General features: G+C 33.8%; 1 protein-coding gene across 1 annotated transcript in view; it reads left to right on the top strand.

Moving 5' to 3' along the window:
• The window catches only part of Fbxl17 (F-box and leucine rich repeat protein 17), a 522,788-nt gene that overhangs the window by 229,365 nt on the left and 273,614 nt on the right, over positions 1–19,809 (top strand). The gene's annotated exons all lie outside the window — the stretch shown is intronic.

Here is a 19,809-nt window from a genome sequence, read left to right as displayed (position 1 = left end):
TAGAAGTGCATGAACCAAAAAATCAAATACTAGATGATGCATATTATCAGATGGTGGGCATTTTCATATCTAACAGCTAGATCTAACTCTTATATTTGGATTTGTCAAATAAAATACATGTATTAAAAATCTTGTTTCTTATTTTGAATAATAAAGATCATTTAAAGAATGATTAGAAATAAAATTATATAAAGATTGTTAGTTTAATACTTTGTATAATTCTATTGGCTTCTGTTACTTTAATTATTTTAATTTTTCAGTGTCTGTTTGCCATGCAAAAAAGCTAATATGTTTGAATTAGAAACAAATTATTATTCTTGGAAATTCAGATTAAAGCTGGAGTTTAATTGCTGCTATTCTTTTCTTTTTTACTTGATATATAGCACTAGAAATATATTTAAGGAAAGAACAATTTTAGATACAATAATAAAGTGATTCTTAAAATGTGTTGATACCAAGCATTTTTATAACAATATATTTATTATTACTTAGTTGTCTATGGACCTTTATTTTATTTATTTATATACCGTGCAAGGTCCCACACATGCTAGGCAAGTGCTGTGCCACTGAGCCACAACCCCAACCCCCATTTATCATTTCCTTAACAAAGGAAAAAATAATTAGGATTTGACTCCACTAAAATCTCAGCAACTTTGATACTTTTTCTTTTCCAGAAAATTTTTAATTCCCATTGTGTAAAAGACAACTATCTTCTTTATTTTTTTTTAACGTCTATATATCTAGCATATACAAGTAGGCTTTTGTAATTATATCACATTACTGTTTATTTCTCTAGAAATTATGTGTGTATATTAAAGACCCAGATTTTGTTCCTGGATTGAATATATTTACATTTTACATTTTATAGAAGATTTCATCCTCAATTAATTTTGTCCTTAATGATGAAAACAGAATATGCAAAATTTTTTAAGATATACATGAATACATGGAGGGGAAATTTTATAGTGTCATATCTTTATGTCAAAATAAGAATTTTTAATAGCATATAAGATATTGTTTATATATTGTTTTCTCTGTACATTATTTTCTTCTGAAGAATACTGAGTTTGTTCTAACAGTGACTTAAATTATTGGATAATCAGTTTGACCTTGGAAAGACATGGTTTTTCATCTTTAGCAAGGGTCTGCTTTAATTGTGCTCTTCCTTCTAGTGCAGGTCTTTGTTGAGATGCATTTCTTACTCCTCAAGTAGGATCCTTTAAGTATTCAGTGAAAATCTCCATGTTTCCTTCAACCTTCTCAATTGTAAACTGGAACTTGAAATTCTCATTGCTGTGGGTAACTTCTGACATCTTGATTCAGCTTTTTTGGTCTCCACATAAGTTTTCCTCTGCATCTTTTGGAGGTTGCCCTGTGCTCGTCCAAGTCCAGCTAAGGATTTTAATAGAGTTCAAATGCACCATCTTCAATCTCCTTCCCCTACTTCTCTTTTATGGTGCCGGGGATTGAACCCAGGGCCTTGTGCATGCATGTGTGCACACAATGTAACAGTGTAATTCATTTCCCAGTATTTCCCTTTTCCCTTCCCTCATCCTTCTCCCTTCGATATTCATGAGATCTCCCTGATGCCCTTCCATTCCTTTTCCCTCTCTAGCTTCCACATATGAGAGAAAACACATGACTCTTGACCTTCGATATTATTTTGTTTAACACTGAGATTAATAGCATTTCCCTAACTGCCGATGATGTTGAATATTTTTTTTCATATATTTGTAGGCTATTTGTATTTCTTCTTTGGAGTAGTATCTGTTTAATACATTTGCCTATTTATTAATTGGGTTTATTTACTCATTTATTTATTAATTTTTTTGAGTTCTTCATAGTTTCTGGATATTAATCCTCTGTCAGAAGTGTAGCTATTAAAGATTTTCTCCCATACTGTAGGTTCTCACTTCACATTCTTAATTTTTCCTTTGCTGTGCGGAGCTTTTTAATTTGCTGCCATTTCATGTATGAATGCTTGGCATTATTTTCTGATCTTTCGGGTCCTATTAAGAATATCCTTCTGCTTGTGCTTATGTGCTGGAGTGTTGACCCTACATTTTCTTCTAGGAATTGCATATCCTTAATTAATTTTTACAAAAAGTAGTCTTTTTATTTTCAATCCTCTAACTTTTCAGGAAGTAACTAAGAATTATGTAATTTTAATAGCTAAAAATTAAATTAAAAACAAAATGCAGGAAAAGGATGATAATAATTATAATTGAAACCTGAGTGCCTGGAAATCACAAACAACTGTAAGAACCCATTTTATTTTTATTTGTCTCAGTTTTTTTCCTTAAAAAAATTTTTTTTTTGTAGTTGTAGTTGAACAGAATGCTTTTATTTTATTTATTATATGGTGCTAAGGATACAACCCAGGAACCCAGTGTTTCATGCATGCTAGGAAAGCCTTGCTCTGCTACTGAGCCAAGACCCCTACCCCCTCAGTTTTTTTCTGGGAAACTTTACCTCAGTGCATCTTTAAAATATATATAGTTGTCTCCTGGTGTCTCTGGAGGATTGGTTCCAGAACCCCTCGTGGATACCAAAATTTATGGATACCGAAAAAATATCTTATGTAAAATTGTAAGTATTTACATAAAACATGCACATCCTCCCATGCAATTTAACCTATCTTTAGGTTACTAATACTACCTCATAACAGTGTAAGTACAATGTAAACAGTTGTTATACTATGTTGTTTAGTATAACAACAAGAAAAATTGTATAGTATAATATCAAGAAAAGAGTCCGTACATGCTCAGTACTTTTTTTTCAAAATATGTTCAATTCGTGATTGGTTGAGTCTGCAGATTCAGAACACATGGATATGGAGAACTTATTGCATATGTATTTGAGTGTGTGTATTTGTATTTCTCTACTTAGTTACAATAGGATTTAACTGGCTTATATAAATATTAGTTCGTTTTCCTCTCCCTCTCCCTCTCCCTCTCCCTCTCCCTCGGAGTGCTGGGAATTAAACTCAGGGGCACTCTACCTGAGCCACATCCCCAGCTCTATTTTGTATTTTATTTATAGGGAGGATCACACTAAGTTCCTTAGTGCCTCACTTTTGCTGAGGCTGGCTTTGAACTTGAGATTCTCCTGCCTCATCCTTCTGAGCCTTTGGGATTAAAGGCAGGCAACACCTTGCCCAGCTAAATATTAGTTTTATTAGATTAATTTTACTGGCAGCTACTTAGAGAGAAGTGGCAAATTTAGGTGTCCTTTGTTAAGTCTGAAGAAGGAACTGACTTCTTGCTGGTCTCTGATTCATTGCTGAAATTTTTGGAAATTCTTTTTATTGACTCCTTTCTTGGCTTCTTGCTTTTAGAGCAGTCCCTAAGGATTAGGTGCCTGGTTTCTCTGGCATTCATTGATTTGTTCAGGGGTTATGATTGGCTCCATCTCCTTTATGCTTCCTTTCAGCCCAACTATTTATCTTCATCTTCTTTTTATAATCCCTTTTTTCTAACTCCTGCCTTTCTTCTTTGAGATGATCTGTGATCCTTTCATACGATTTTCTTCTTTCCTACTTTGAAATTACCTATCTCTGTTCTCTATTTCTGTATTATCCCTTTATCTCCTCTTTGTCTGCTTCCCATTGTGAAGATCATCATGTCTTCTAAAATTGAAATCAATGTTCACTTCTCTGATGTTGGGTGGAAAACATAGTACAGGTTAGTAAATTACTTGTTACTGTCATTACCTTTTCATTTACCTGATTTTCCAGTTAGCAGATTTGACAAGTAGATTTCTGGGATATGTGGAAGTTCCCACACAGTCCCAAGAAGGAAACACTGTCTGCAAGAAGAAAATTTCAGGAATTAACATGGACATATGCACTAGGCACAGAAATATCTGTATCAAAGATAGTTGAGCACTTTGGATATTTTCTTTTCTTTTTCTTTTTTCTTTTTTGGATATTTTAAAAATAGTTTTTACACAATAATTAATCATCTGTAGCTAATCTTGACAAAAGTGTGGTGAGTTTTCTTTTCAATTAAACTCTTTATAAGAGGATGGTCCTGACTTTAAATGAAGCTCCATGTTCAAGAAGCAAGCTGGCCCAATGTTGTTATTTTTTCAATGAAATTTCCCAACTCTCAGTCATAGATACAATGGTCCCGGAACCAAGTGCTATATATATAACTGTGGTGTTATCATCTAATAAGTGAGCAGGGTAAAGTATAACTTGCAATATAAAAACATTGCTTTACTTTAAATTTTTACTTATCATTACTTAACTTCCATAGGTATTTTCCATAAGTATTAGTATTCTTGAGCCTACCAACTCAGAAAGATATGTAGGACAAATAATAACATTATATTAAGTGGAAAAATTGAAGTTCACAGAAGTAACTCATTTAGTATTATCCATCTAGTTTGGATCACAATTGTAATTTCAATTCAGTTCTGTGCCTGTGTCATAATGCTTCCTATTTGTTGAATAGTAGTTTCAGAATAGTAAAATAGGAACTTCTTATTTAGATCTGTATTTCAAGATTCTTTTTAATATTATGGTAGCACTTGAAGATTGTCAGACAAAATATAGGATGCCTGGTTCAATTTGAATTTCAGACCAACTTCAAATACTTTTTAGTTTATCTGATTAGTTTATATTTTTATTTATTAACTATGGCGGCTCTGTATCACTTTCAGGGATGCTTTCCTAATTCTCATTCCTCTCAAAAGAGAAATCTCTGATACTCCTTGATTTCCGGGACTTTTTATTTATGATATTTTGTATTTCACATTACTGGTTTATAAAACTGAATTTTCATTTCTTGATGTAGAGTCATTTAATTTTAAACATCTTGGATCTCCATCAGTTAAAATGATGAATCCTTAAATTCAGTGCCCTGCTGAACCATAATGGAGCCTGAGGTAAAAAGGAGGGCTGGAAATATGGCTCAGTGGTAGAGTGCTTGCCTAACATGTATAAATAAAGCTCTGGGTGAAAGAGAAAAAAGAGGAGGGTTGGAGGATAAATCAGTGAAAGTTAACTACAGTCATCTGGGTCTGAGGTGCATGCCTGCAATTCCAGCACCTTGGGAGGCTGAGGCAGGCTGATCACAAAGTTCAAGGCCAACCCCAGCAACTTAGCAAGGTCCTGTCTCAAAATAAAAAATCAAATCAAAAGGGCTTGGGTTGTTGCTCAGTGGTTAAGAACCCCTGGGTTCAATCTCTAATACCCCTAAAACAAAAACAAAGACAAAATACCTTTATAATCAGAAAGTATGTCTATATATCAGGATCCAAATTGCCCATTGTCAACCCTTAGTCAACCCTTATAAACTTTCCTGCTGGAGACTTGACAGCCTCGTATTGGGAGCTACCAGCTTTTTAGAAATTACTATTGTCATTGCATATTAATGTACTATCACAAAACAAATAAAATGACCTATCTTTATGTAAAATTTTATATTTTGACCATCATGAATTTTTGTATTAATTTTTTAAAAATATTACTAAAACATTAATTATCTTTTTTCTGAGTGTTTTTCATGTTCCCTTTAATTTTGTGCTTCTGGTTACATCTTTTGGGGGGAATAAGTGAAATTATTTTACATTAATTTCTACTTATGTTTTTTATATTTTAGTTGCCTATGTATTCAGGTATATAGATAACTCTGAATACAATATCTTGAGAACTCAAGTCCTTTTCTTCATAAATGTAAGATGATCACAGTGGCAACGTTGAGAGCAGAATTCCTTGCTTACTTTGATTTCTGCTGGCCATTTAGGTTTTCCTATGGAAGAATGCATCATTTAACTCAAATACTCTTTTTTACCTTTGATATCAAAATTCTTGAGGATTAAAAATGTCTTTGGAGCATAACATTGTTTATTCTTTGAAGCATTAATGCATATTACTTATCCTAGATCACTTACTTAAAAAACCTGCTAGGATTTTCACAAAGAAAAAAAATGCAAGCAGAAAAATAGGTATTCTTATTTAAATGGCATTTCTGTTTTGCATAGTAGAAAGTTTAGTTTTGATTTTTATAAGTAACATTTGAGCCTAGATCATACTTTCTTGGAAAGTTCCATTGTTATAATTATCTGTCTTAGCAAAGTTTCTTATAGGTGTCTACAGATGGCTATGTTCTTCATTGAATTGTCCTCTTGACTTCTGATTTGGGAATTAAGATTTTGATAGAAACCTTATCTCACCTTCCTATGTAGTTTGATTCATTAGAGCTGATAAAGCAAGATCCATAGCAAATATAGAATACTGAAGATGTGACAAACAACCTGATATAAATCTTTTAGGAGACAAGGTAAGAGTTTGAGTGACAGACTGTCCTGTAATTTTATGAAGCAAAGAGAATTTTCTTTATTAACTAATGAGACAGGCTTAAGTTTTATGGGCTTGGTTTAGTTCTGCTTGGTTTGGTTGTCATTTTTCTCTTTTTATAGGAAGTAAGGCAAGCAGATACACTAGAATTTGTCCTATAGGAACAATGAGATAACTATTATGTAAAATATTGTGTTTGAAGCTCTAATTCAGGGAGCCTTATGGTATATTACTTAAGCAAGTATTCTGAGAAAGACAGATTAGTTAATGTAATAACCAGAATGGATAAGGGACTCAGATAAAGACTAAGAATGTCAAATTCATCATCAATGCTAAAATATATGTGCCAAGTTATTGGAGGAAAAGATAGCTTCATAGTATCAAATATTATCCCATAACTTATTAATTATGGGGGGCAAAATGATATTTACAATAGAGAAATCCCCTTAATCAAGTGGCCAAACATCACCACCAATACTGGATAAAATGGATATTGTGTACTTTCAGATATAATTCTGTGGGAAGAATAGCATCTCCCAAAGCATTCTTGCCAAAAATGCGTAATCTGAATTTAATCGCAAGGTAGCAATCAGATAAATCAGGATTGTGGACATCCTATAAGGCAACTAATATGGATTCTTCAAAATTGTTTGAGGGGCTGGAGTTGTAGCTCAGTGGTTGAGCACTTGCCTTGCATGCATGAGGAACTGGGTTTGATCCTCAGCACCACATAAAAAAATAAATAAGTCAAACAAAGATATTGTGTTCATCTATAACTAAAGATTTTTTAAAAATTGTTTGTGTGATGAAAGGCAGAAACAAAAGTTAAAGGACCATGGCAGTTAAATGCAGTGCATGGTTCTTTGCTGGTTCCTAGATCTATAAAAACAAACATCATCAAATACAGCCTATTAGGGAACATGATTGGAACAAGTAGAAATAGACTATATTAAAATGACTGTATCAAAATTAAATTTCTTGGGTATGATAATGCTGTATCATGTGATTTAATAAGAGAATGTCTTATTAAATAGGAGTTACATATTGAATGGGTATAAAATATTATATGATATTTGAAATTTACTCTGAATTTGTTTTGCAAAGTAAAATGTGTATTGAGAACAATGAAGCAAATGGGTGAGATATTAACAATTGATAAAATGGGAAAAGATTCTTGAATATATATTCTACTCTTTCTTTTCTGCATGTTGGAAAATTTTCAAGATTAAAAGTTAAAAAATCAAAGAAACAAGCATTAGGTCTGTAACCATATTCAAGGTTAAGAGGCCCAGAAAATTAAGGGAAATCTCTCAAGACTAATCTGCTAGCAGTTTTCTTTTTCTTATGTATTGAACTTAGATAGAAGTAAAAAATAATCAAGATAAAAGGGAATATTTCAAAATCATAAGCTACATGGTACATAAGAAAACAGAAAACATGTATCTTAAAGTAAGGGCTGCTTTGTTCCATTCATAGTAAATTAATGCAGAATTAATTTGGACTTGTTATGAGAAGGAAAAAATGTGACTTAAAGTCAAAATAAAGAGTGTGGTTTACTATACTGAGATTGGCATGTAATGTGCATGGGCTCTCTCTCGTCCAGCGAGGAGGTCCATGGAACAGGGTAGAGGAGAGTGTGTTGTAGAGTTGCTAATCAAGACCTCAGGAGACCAAGCAGGAAACAGGTCTGATTTTATTGTGCAGTTACCATGCATATATACTCAGGCAGTAGCTAAGCAGATTACAGGCAGCCAACAATGCAATTTCTGCTAACTGTCCTTGCAGTGACCAATTGAGGAGTGGGCCATGGAGCAAGCACAGGGACTGCAACACATGGCCTCATGCTCAGGGTTGTGCCTACGGGATAAGTGGCCTGCCACCTACCCACCTAGCATGAGGGAAGTAGCCTGCCATTCAGACGCCCTTAACGTATGCCATGTATGCAGTACTCCATGCACTTGTCCCCACAGTAATGTAAGGTAGTTAAGACAGTGGGAGAGGATTTGTGAAGCCACTACCATGGACTATCCAAAGAGATTTGTGTCAAGGGTAGTAAAAGAAACCAGGTCTAGAGCTTAGTTCTTTTATGTTTCACACATGTGTGTCAGACTTCAAAGTGGAGACTAAGGAAATTAAATGTGAAATCTACTTAGGTGGTGAGACATCCGAGCAATGAGAAGCTAAGTACCAGTCAGAAATTGTTTTTGAAGCAAAAATTTATGGCTAAGACATTTTTGAAATGACAGTTTCTCTTAAAGTTTAAATGTAGTTAGCTGATGGGTCTGCAGATTGGTGTAACCACTCTGGAAAGCAGCATGGAGATTCCTCAGAAAACTTAAAATGGAACTACCACTTGACCTGGTAATATCACTCCTTGATATATGTCCAAAGGAGTTAATATTAGCATACTACAGTGATGCAGCCACATTAATGTTTATAGCAGGTCAGTTCACAATAGCTAAGCTATGGAATCAACTTAGGTGCCCTTCAATAGATGAATAGATAAAGAAAACCTTGTGTGTGTGTGTGTGTGTGTGTGTGTGTATACACACACACACACAATGGAATATTACTTGCCATAAAAAGAATGACTTTATGACATTTGCTGGTAAATATATAGATCTGAAGACTGTCATGCTAAGTGAAATAAGTCAATCCCCCAAACCAAAGGTCAATGTTCTTTCTGATATGTGGGTGCTACGGTGCTACCACACAAAAAAGGAGGAAGGGATGAATAGAAGTTCAGTGGATTAGATAAAGGTAAATGAAGAAGAGGGAGGGAAGATAGGAATAGGAAAGACAGTGGAATGAGTTTGACAAAACTTTCCTATATGTGCAAATATAAATATACCGCAATGAATTTCCACAGCATGTACAACCCTAAGTTGGGATCCTAATTAAAATAAGATACACTTCATGTTTATATAAATGTGTCAAAATATACTCTACTGTCATGTGTATCTAAAAAGAACAAATAAAACGTAAAAACATTTAAATGTAGTGATAAACAATGTTGTAGTTATCATGCCATTCAGCTTTTTACCTTATTTTGATTATGGTAGTGGAAGTCCCTAGTTAAAGGTTGGTTGGTGGTTTCTGATTGGTTAAGCTTAAATTTTGGCTAACCATTTATACAAAATTGGGTTTTAGTTTGCTTATATAAGAACTCAGGGCACTAGAACTGCCTCATTCTAATAACCTTCTAATATTATTTTAACACACTCAAAATTATATTTTGATATCCATCCATCTTTTTTGTATGTAATTGGGAGTTTACTGTTGTCTAGGTATTGATAGATTGAATTAACATATTACAATTTTGTAGTATATTTGGATTACTTTCAACTATATAATCATTATAAGTAGTGCTACTCATATGAATATAGTCATTGTTTTATAATGGTGCTGTGTTCTGAGAAATGCATTGTTATTTGATTTCATTGTTTTTCAAATGTTAGAGGACACCTATGAATAAGCATTTTTTTTTTTTTTTGCAATAGTGAGGGATCAAACTCCAAGTTGCTGTACTGTAAGCTATTTTCCCAGCTCTTTTTATTATTTTATTTTTATTTTGAGACAAGGTTTTGCTAAGTTGCTCAGGCTAATCTCCAACATAGGATCCTTCTGTCTCAGCCTCCTGAATATCTGGGATTACAGGTGTGTGCCAATGCACCTGGCCTTCGAGGGTACTTATGCAAACCTAGATGGTATAGGTCAGTCATTCAGTATGGCCTACTGATGTAATCAAGAACCTTGGTAAATGCAAAATGTATGAGGCTGCTGCAAGTATAACAGGGCATACTGTTTTACAGTAAACTTTCTTTTATGGAAGTAGAAGTACACTCTAAAGTAATGATAAAAAGTATAGTGTAGTAAATACATAAACCAACCATAGTCATTTATTATCAAGTATTGTGTATTGTAATTAATTGTATATGCTGTACTTCTATATGATTGGCAGCACAATAGGTTTGTTTATACAAGCATCACAACAAACATGAATACTGCAATACACTGAAACAATATTATAACTATGACATAGGAATTGCTCATTTCCATTATAATCTTATGGGACAACCATCATACATATCATCTGTCATTGACTAAAATTTTATGAGGTACATGACTGTATTATTATCTATGTCTCCCAGGCACATTTGCAAGTTTCTTGAAAGGCATATATTTAGGAGTGAAATAGCTGAATTTTAGGGTTGTACAAGTTCCATTTTCCATAAGATTGCTAAACTGTTTTCCAAAGTGATTGTACAAATATATACTCAAACAGCAATGGATGAAAATCCCTCTGTCCTGTATTCCCATAAACACTTGTGAGATTAGCTTTTTAATTACTCAGACTAGTGAGGTTGAAGAAGAAGTCTCACTGTAATTTTATTTGCATTTCCTGGATTAGTTAGCATGCTTTTCCATTTATGTGGGTCTTTTTTAAAAAAAGTCTTAACAGTATAATTTTTATAATTTTCCTCATAAATAGCTAATAAATATCACGTTTATCATTCCTTTTGCTATTGTAAATGGCATTTTTTTGAAAAAAGATTTTTCTGTGGATGATATGTCAAATCCAATGGGTATTTTAATGTTGATTTTTATGTTCAACAACTTTCTATACTCATGTATTTATTTTTTTAAATATTTATTTTTTTGGTTGTAGTTGGACACAATGCCTTTATTTATTTATTTATTTTTATGTAGTTCTGAGGATAGAACCCAGGGCCTTGCATGTGCTAGACAAGCTCTCTATCACTGAGCCACAAACCCAGCCCCTCATGTAGTTATTTTTTTGTAGCTTTTTGGAGGGATTTTCTACATAGACAACCACAACATTTGTAAATGATGACAGTTTTTTTTTTTCCTTATCTATTGCTGTATAATTAAGTTTACTTTGAGGCTGTGGTATTACTTTCTTACAAGTTTAGAATCTCTGAATTTTTTTGTTAAGGAGAATATTTTATCATTACATAGTAATCCTTTTTTTTTTTTTTTTAACCTATGCTGTTTGCCTTGTTAAAGAACATTATTCTGATGTTTGTTAAAATGGTAAAGAAGGCTTCATTTAAGATTATTGGAATGGGGAAAGGGATTGTACTCAACTCTGAATATATTAAGGACAAATGGGAATCTATAGCCAAGGAGAATGGTGAAGAGGTCAGTGGAAGGAAAATCACTAAGAGGATACATCATGGGTATGGGATTCTTGCTGAAGATATGTAGTGGGGGGAATGAAAAATTCAATCAGATAGCAAGAGTGATCAGATATCATGGGTGAGAGGAATCTTGCTACACTTATTTAACAGGACTCTTGCTAAGACTAGGAGGCCCAGGAAGGACAGGATGGACAACTGAAGGTAAAGGTCATGGCCTAACTCAAAGGATCCTAAGTAAAGATTGGTTATGCAGAGTGTATATGTCAGCATTCAAGGCATTTTGTGTGTGTGTGTGTGTGTCTATTAATAAACCACATCAGTTTTTGTTTTGATATATTAATTTTAGCTGAGTAGTTTAATTAGTTTGCATTTATGTGACTTCTAACTTCTAACATACTGGACTTCTAAAATATTAGATTTATATTATTTGGGTTATTCATATTTAATTTATTTCACGCTTCTAGTTTGTTTTGTATTCCCTGACATTGATTTGTTTTCTCTGTTTAGAAGCCATACATTCTATGTGTTCTTTCAGTGGTTACCCTCCCTATTTCAATTTGTTGGAGGGTTTGCTGACAAAAGCAGGAAATGTGTGGTAGCAAGACCAGGTGGACCCACACAATTTGGGTCAGAAAGAGAGGGTGTATGTATTGATTAATAAAAAAAGTGACTCTATCCTAGCTGGAATGGACCTGGTTTATCGTAAGCTAATACCAAAAAGAGTCAAGTACATGTCTATTGCCAGGGTCCACTGGTAAAACTGCACTTACCACTCTCATGGTTTCGTCTGTCAATTAGTATGCTGGGAAACTATGCAGGAAAAATGGATGAGTTATGCTGGGGTCATCATGGTGTAAGATGACTACAGTCATTGCAAGCTGAATCCACACACCAGTTTCACAAAATGCCCTATATCACGCTTTATTTTGAAAAGCAAAACAAATCTCTTATCTCTTATTTTCTAAGATATAGATTAATAATTTTAGATAGAATTAAGGTAACTTAAAAGCTTTACTTCTTTTTCCTTTTATGTAGCAGTAATCTCAGTTTAAATCTTTAAAAAGTACTCCTCCAATTGGAGGTGAATTCAATGTATTTTTCCCATCTTCTTTCTTCTCAATTTTAATGGGAAATTTCAATGAGCATTAGATAGGAAAGTAACTTTATGTCAAATAATCTCTTAGTATTAATAATTTAAGTAAAAATAAATATATTACAATTAATCTGTAACATTAATCTGTTTGATCAAACAGATTCACTATCATTACACTAAAAAGCTTTACCACTTTATTTAAAATTGCAAACATTTGTATTTTATTAAACTTGACTTGCTGAATAATTTGGTATTTAAAAAATAATTCAGTTTCAGGAATGCATATAATGAATGAAACAGGAACGTCCTTTAGAGAAAAATAAAAACAGTGGGTATGGATTTCATTTTAAGGAAAATTCTTTTAAAAGAAAGAACAAAACTATAAAACTTATATAGAAGTATGTATACACTATGAAAAGTCAGAAATAAGTTCCCAAAATATATAGTTTATAGTGCCAAAAGTAATATTTGTAAAAAAAGAACTCTATATATGAAAAATATAATTCAATAAATTGTAAATGTTTGTACTTTGTTTATGAAAGGTTAGAGTGAGTTTTTTTTCCCATCTTCTTGTGAAGGAAAGTCACTAAAAGTATATCCATGCCAATTTTTTCTAAACACAGTCCTTTCAGTTTACTGTGATGCTAGGAGAGGTGCAGTGTAGTAGGAGAAAGAGGAGTATGTGTTTGTTTCAGCAGTTACTGTTTCCACTTCCACTTCATGTTGGGTGTCAGAAATCTTTTGAGCTCTTCACTGTCTGCCCTGGTCTGAATATTGGTTTTCCCCCCAAATTTGTAGGTTGAATCTTATTCCTCAATGTTATAGTATTAAGAGGTGGGACCTTTGAGAACATCACTAAGTCATGGGATTATTGCCCTTATAAAAGAGGTGGAAGGGAGTACCCTGTCCCTTTTGCTTTGTGAGGAAATAGCAACAAGACACTATCTGAAGAGCAGGTGGTGAGCCTCTACCAGATATCAAACCTTAATTTTGGGTTTTCCAGCCTCAGAACCAGGAAAAATAAATTTATATAGTAACCAGTTGAAGGTGTTGTGGATCAATAGAAACAGACTAAGGCATTTCTTTTCTGGCCTGTGCTTCAGTCTGACTGGGGTATCTAGCTTACACTTCCAGTGTACCACTGCAGTACCTTGCTTTGCTGAATTTCTCTCCCCTCCTCTTACGGGGCAGCTTAGGGGAAAATCTTAGGCATGGGAGGAATGACTGATTCTCCAGAAGTCTTCTGGATCTTTTGGGTGGTTACTTAAGCCATGTAACTTTAGTTTTTAATGCTTTTGATCCTTTAAAGTCTGGCTATTACAACCCAAAAGCCTGGGTTTGTGAGACTCAAAGAAAGATTTAATTCTCATTTTTATAAGATTTCTTCTCTGAGACAATAAGATGGATTGCCCTTACCAATTCATTTGTTTATATGTTGATTGTTGTATGTTTTTAACTTGCAATAACAGAGGTTGAAATCAATCTGACCGATAGTGCTGGGTTTTGAACCAAGGGCCTTGTGCATGCTACGCAAGTGCTCTACCACTAATCTATGGCCCAAACATTATAGATATTTTTCAGATCACAAATTATATTCCTCAGTCTGTCATTGGTAGGTATCATTGACTAGAAAATATCAAAATATATGGAAAATTGGGTCTTCTTTCAGTACTTTCTTAAAAACTTTTGTGAAATTTTAATAATGAAGTGCTGTTCTGTAAATTAGATGCCTTTATTCCTTGGTGCTGGTGGATTTGGATTGAAAGTACATAATTCTAAAACAATGTGTTTAAAAATGTTATTATGCTTCTGTATCACATTTGCATTTTTACATATAGAAAAGTTATAAAAATTATTAGTCTCAAAGTCTAACTAAATTACTTGAATATTAATCATGTTTATTTGCAATGTATATGGAGATTCAGAATCATGAGCTACATTTTACTGGTTTCTCCAGGTAAAATGGGCCAACTAAAAGATTTTGTCAGTTTCGTTCCTGTTATGATTTAATTTAGTTGGAGAATTTCAGTAGTTTATATGTGTTAAAGAAGTTTCTGATAAGAAAAATTTTGCAAAATCTATTAGACATACTGTATGAGCACTGTTTATGAAATAGTTTAAAATATATTGACAGTACAGAATTACTAGGTACAGTTTTTTGCCTACAGCAGTTGACTATCAAATGATTAGAAATGTTGGTTGGAATGCTTGGGTGTCTCCTTGAAAGAGAAATCTGCAGAAGTCTGTATCTACCCTTGGCAAGTTGCCAAATGCATGCATTAAGGCATTTTAATATAATTTTATTCTTATATCAGATTTTTAAATATTTTTGGCTGTGGGAAATTGCTTCCTCCAGTTCACAAAATGATTAAATAAGGGATTTTTTATGTTAGAAATAATTCCAGTCTATTTATATTGGCCCATGAGAGCACATAAATTCAAGCCCAATTGATTTACCATTTATCATATAATTTTGAGTCCAGATAGAATTAGCTTCTTAAACACCTTTTAAGAATCACCTTCCCTAATTGCACAGGGATTAACTCTTTGAGAGCACGAGAGTACAATCTGGAAGGAAACTGCTTACTCCTTTGTCTGAGAAGTGGTTCAAATAGAAAACCTCTTATTTAACTTATGATTCTTTTTAATTTGGTGTGTTAGAAATAGCAAAGAAATATAGAACCAAAGAGAGGTTTCCTAGGGGTACCACGCTTCCTTGGTTCTGCTGTCATTTTAGAACCATGAGTTGCTGGACTGATTTTTTAAAAGCTGAAGATAACATCTCGATAATTTTTCAATCGTAAGTTATTTCTGTTAGCTTAGGGTTTTGTTGTTTTTATCAAGATCTCTACCAGCTTACTGGGATATAATTTAAGGAACTAAAGAATGTATGTTGTATTTTTCCTGCCCACATTTCACACAAAGCCACATTGCAAAAGTACCCATAGACAGGATCTGAGTATCAGTCTAAGAAAGCAGTCTTGGGTCTTGTTAAAATTTTTATTTTTTCCCCTCTCCCACGAAAAAATGCAAGTTCACAGGAACAAAGAGTAGTAGAAATAGCCTCACTTCCACTAGGGGACTCAGGGAGTCTATTGGAATTGACTTTGTTAGAGTTATCTAGGCATCAAAATATATGTAAACATTCATATATATGTAAAAGTGGATGGGAGAGTTTTAGGAGCAGATATTTGTAAAACAAAAGGAAAAGAGAGCGGGGAACAATTGGAAGAGTATAAGTGTTCCATTGTGACTGTTGTAGAAAGTTTGGGCATGAATAGATGCCTGGAGCTGACTTCAGATTCTTTACACAATACTGCAGCTAATTTATAAAAACTTCAGTTATATAACTTCAGTTATATAGTGAGTGCTATTCTTCTGGTAAAATGATTTATGGTCTATGTTCATTTATTGAAGAATATAGTTAGTATCTCAACAATACTGCATTGTGGCATCGATAATGTTGTATTTTCTTCTTTAAGTACTGGAATTTATTATGTAGGGGCTTTTTACACTTTAAAAAAAATCCTGTTCACCTTCTCATCAACATTTTTTTTCCTATGATTTTCATGTGTTTCTAATTTTTTTAATGCAATGATTAGTATTACTTACTAGTGTTACTCATGTGTGCTTCAGGGGAAAAATTAGTTAACATATTGATATTTATTTATAAGTAGATAGCATTTGGGAGGACAGAGGTGTGCTTGTGAATGCAAGATCACTGCTGTTTTGGGTTGATTTAAGAAAATAAAGAATAAGGAGCTTTTACAAATTTAAACCCAACTATTTACCATTTACCATAGCATTTTGGGTCTGTACAGATTTAGCTCATTAAACACCTTTTAAGAATCTCCTTTTGCTGCAACTAGAGTGGGGAAAAATTCCCAAAACAGTCTTGGAAAAATTACTGTTTGCAAAAAAAAAAAAAAAGATCATAGGAGAAGCACAAAATAATTATAATTAGAGTGTAATCTCTTATAGTTTCTAAAATGCCAATGCAAAAATGATAAGAAAAGAGGGAGAGAATATTTAAGTATAGACAAACTAATGCCAATTGGAGTAAGAATGTGTTTGTATTTTTGTGTTTGTACAAACTTATCTTCTTACTCATCCTGCTAGCACATGAAACACATACTTTTAAATTTAGCAGATTCTACTTTGAAGGAGCTGATGTAGGAAAATCAGAATTTGAAACAAATAATTTAAGACACATGAGGTGATGGAACAGAGAGAAGCATGTTGGAAGTACACCAAAGGTCAGGTAAATTAACACAACAGTGATGTCAGAAATGCTTCATAGAAGTGTGATATCTAAACTGTACCTTGAAGGGTGATGAGTATGTTCCATGCAAATCCTGAGAGAATGTAATGCCCAGGTGTGCAGGCTCCCAGGCACAAAGCAACATAGTGTCTGATATTGCTGGATACTGGTTTGAGGCTGAGTGGTAGAAAGTGAGTGTAGAGAAACAAACAAGATCAAACGGGTATTACGGTGATTTGGATACCATAATTGAGGTGTTTGGAAATTCCTTCAAGGAATTCTTATTGCCTTCAATGAGATTAATTAGGGAGTAACCTTATGGGATCTGTTTTGGGAAATAGAGCTTATGTAGATATGTGGAAGAGTGATTACAAAGAGAAAAGACTTATGCCTTTTGTTTTTTCTTGAAAAAATATTATTTTCTATACTAACTTGGACATGGTTTGAGGCTCTGGGGTTATAAAGCAAAGAAAACCTGGCCTTTGCCACACTTAGAGAATAGCAGGTAGATAGACATTTCAGCAAATCAGAATATAGTGTGAAGATTCTATAGTCAATAACTCATTTTTACAAAAAGAAATGGAATGTGCAAAATTCCCAGATCTCTGTGTGTGTGTTAGGGGTAGAGGGTCAGGGAAGGGGTGCAAGAATGGTTTCACTAACTATGGAAGAACACTGAATCTGAACTTGAAAGCTAAATGAAATTTTTCCAAGTAGATCATCTTTTCTGCTGGGTAGATAGGGCGTTCTGGGTGGACAAGAACTAGGCCATAGGAGGGAACACCAAGGGTGGCAGAATAGAGGTAGTTAATTGTTACCAGAGCATAAAGGATAATAGATGAATCAGAAGTACACAGTGGCTACACTGATGGAAACTTTGAGTTGGGAAGTGATATCATTACACTTCCATGTTAGGACAAGTTAGGTCAAGGTTTAGGAAAATTTATGTAGACAAAGAATCTATGTAGACAAACAAAAGATGACAATGCCTAAATTTAAGGCACCATTAGAGGGAGAGTGTTAGGGGAAATAAGTTTTTAAAAATGACCTAGGCTTCTAAAGCTCAGGAAATAATGCCAGGAGGTCACATATGAAATGATATCAAATTAAAAATCTTTTGCACAGCAAAGGAAACAAAAATGTGAAATGAGAACCTATAGAATGGGAGAAAATCTTTGGTAGCTACTTTTCTGACAGAGGATTAGTATCCAGAATATATAAAGAGCTCAAACAAAACACTAAAACAATCAATAAACTTGGTTAATAAATCGGCAAATGAATGAAGCCGATACTTCTCAAAAGAAGAAAAACAAATGTCCAAATAATTCATGAAAAAATATTCAACATCATCAGCATTGGGGAAATGCAAATCAAAATTATACTGAGATTTCATCTCACTCCAGGCAGAATACAAACAAGATTTGTTTGTATTCATCAAGAATACAAACAATAATAAATGCTGGAGAGGATGTGGAGGAAAAGGAACAATTTCATACTATTGGTGCAATTGTAAGTTAGTACAACCACTATGGAAATCAGTATGGAGGTTCTTCAAAAGAGTAGGCATGGACTAGGGTTGTGGTCCAGCAGTAGAGCACTCGCCTAGCACATTTGAGGCCCTGGGTTTGATCCTTGGCACCACATAAAAATGAATAAAATAAAGGTATTGTGTGCAACTACAACTAAAAATTAATATTAAAAAAAGAAAGACTAGGCATGCAGCCTCCACATTACCACTCCTCAGTATTTATCCTAAAGAATTAAAGTCATCATTACTACAGTGATATATGCACACCCATGTTTATAAAGCAGCATAATTTACATTAGCCAAATTATAAAACCAGCTTAAATGTCCATCAATACATAATGGAGTTTTATTTAGCCAAAAGAAAAATGAAATTATGTCACTTGCACAAAAGTAGATGGGACTTTAGACCACTATGAAATAAGCCAAACTCAGAAAGTCAAGGGTCTTCTCATGTGGAAGCTAGAGAGGAAAAATGAAGGAAAGATGTTGCAGGGGATTTCATGAAAAGTGAATGGAGATCAAGAAAGTAGAGGAAAGGGATCAGGGGGAAGGAGGAGGGAAGCGAAACGGGTAATACTGGAGAATTGTATTGGTCAAATTATGTTGTTATATTATGCACGGATGAATTTGTAATAGCAAATCCCACCATTATGTACCACTATAATGCAACAATAAAAATACGGGAAAATCAGCTGGCCAACTCTTCTTGATTTAACTTAATAAAAATGAAATGGTTTCAAATAACAAAATTAGTTAGGTAATGAAATTAATGATTTGATTTGGGAAGGGAGAAAAGTGATTGCTCAAGTTTCCTATGTATGTAATTGAATGGTGTCAAACACTGAATAACGAAAGCCATCTTGATTTGTGGGGTTTCATCCTTGAGTTTATATCTAGTTGGCTACTGATTGTGGCAGATAAAACCTTAGAGATGTCAACATATGCGACTGTTACAAGCTTGGGAGTAAATGCACACTAAGGGTTATTTGTCTTAAGATGTAACCCCAATGAACATTGTTGGTAAAGAGTAGATAGAAGAAGCAGAAACCTCAGAGAAAGAAATGAAAAAAAAAAGGAATCATCAAAATTAGCAAATTTGTTATTACTTGGAATTAAAGGAAGAAAAAAATTCAAAAAGATGGTGTGAGGTGCCTCAGAGATGGTTTATAAAGGGGGTTGAGGAAAGCACTTTGGATTTAGCATCTTCCTTTAGGAGGATCCTCCTGACTATTGCAAAGCTGTGTGTGGGGAGTTCCATATTATAGTGTATGGACTTTTAATTTTTTAAAATGAGAGTTGAGAGAAAAGGGAATGAGAAATATAAGTGAGAGGAAAGGGAAATGTGTGGGGCTAGTCTAAGAGGAATTCAGGAACGTGTTTAGGAATAAGGAAATGTCAGGTAGAATTAACCTTGAAGAGGAGGAGAAAATAGGTATTCTCTAGCTCTGAGAAAGAGGATGG

The sequence above is a fragment of the Marmota marmota genome, unplaced genomic scaffold (genome assembly GCF_001458135.2).
Source record: "Marmota marmota marmota unplaced genomic scaffold, marMar, whole genome shotgun sequence".
NCBI classification, from domain to species: domain Eukaryota; kingdom Metazoa; phylum Chordata; class Mammalia; order Rodentia; family Sciuridae; genus Marmota; species Marmota marmota.
The sequence above is the reverse complement of the archived record's forward strand: the minus strand, read 5'-3'. Positions and strand labels throughout refer to the sequence as shown.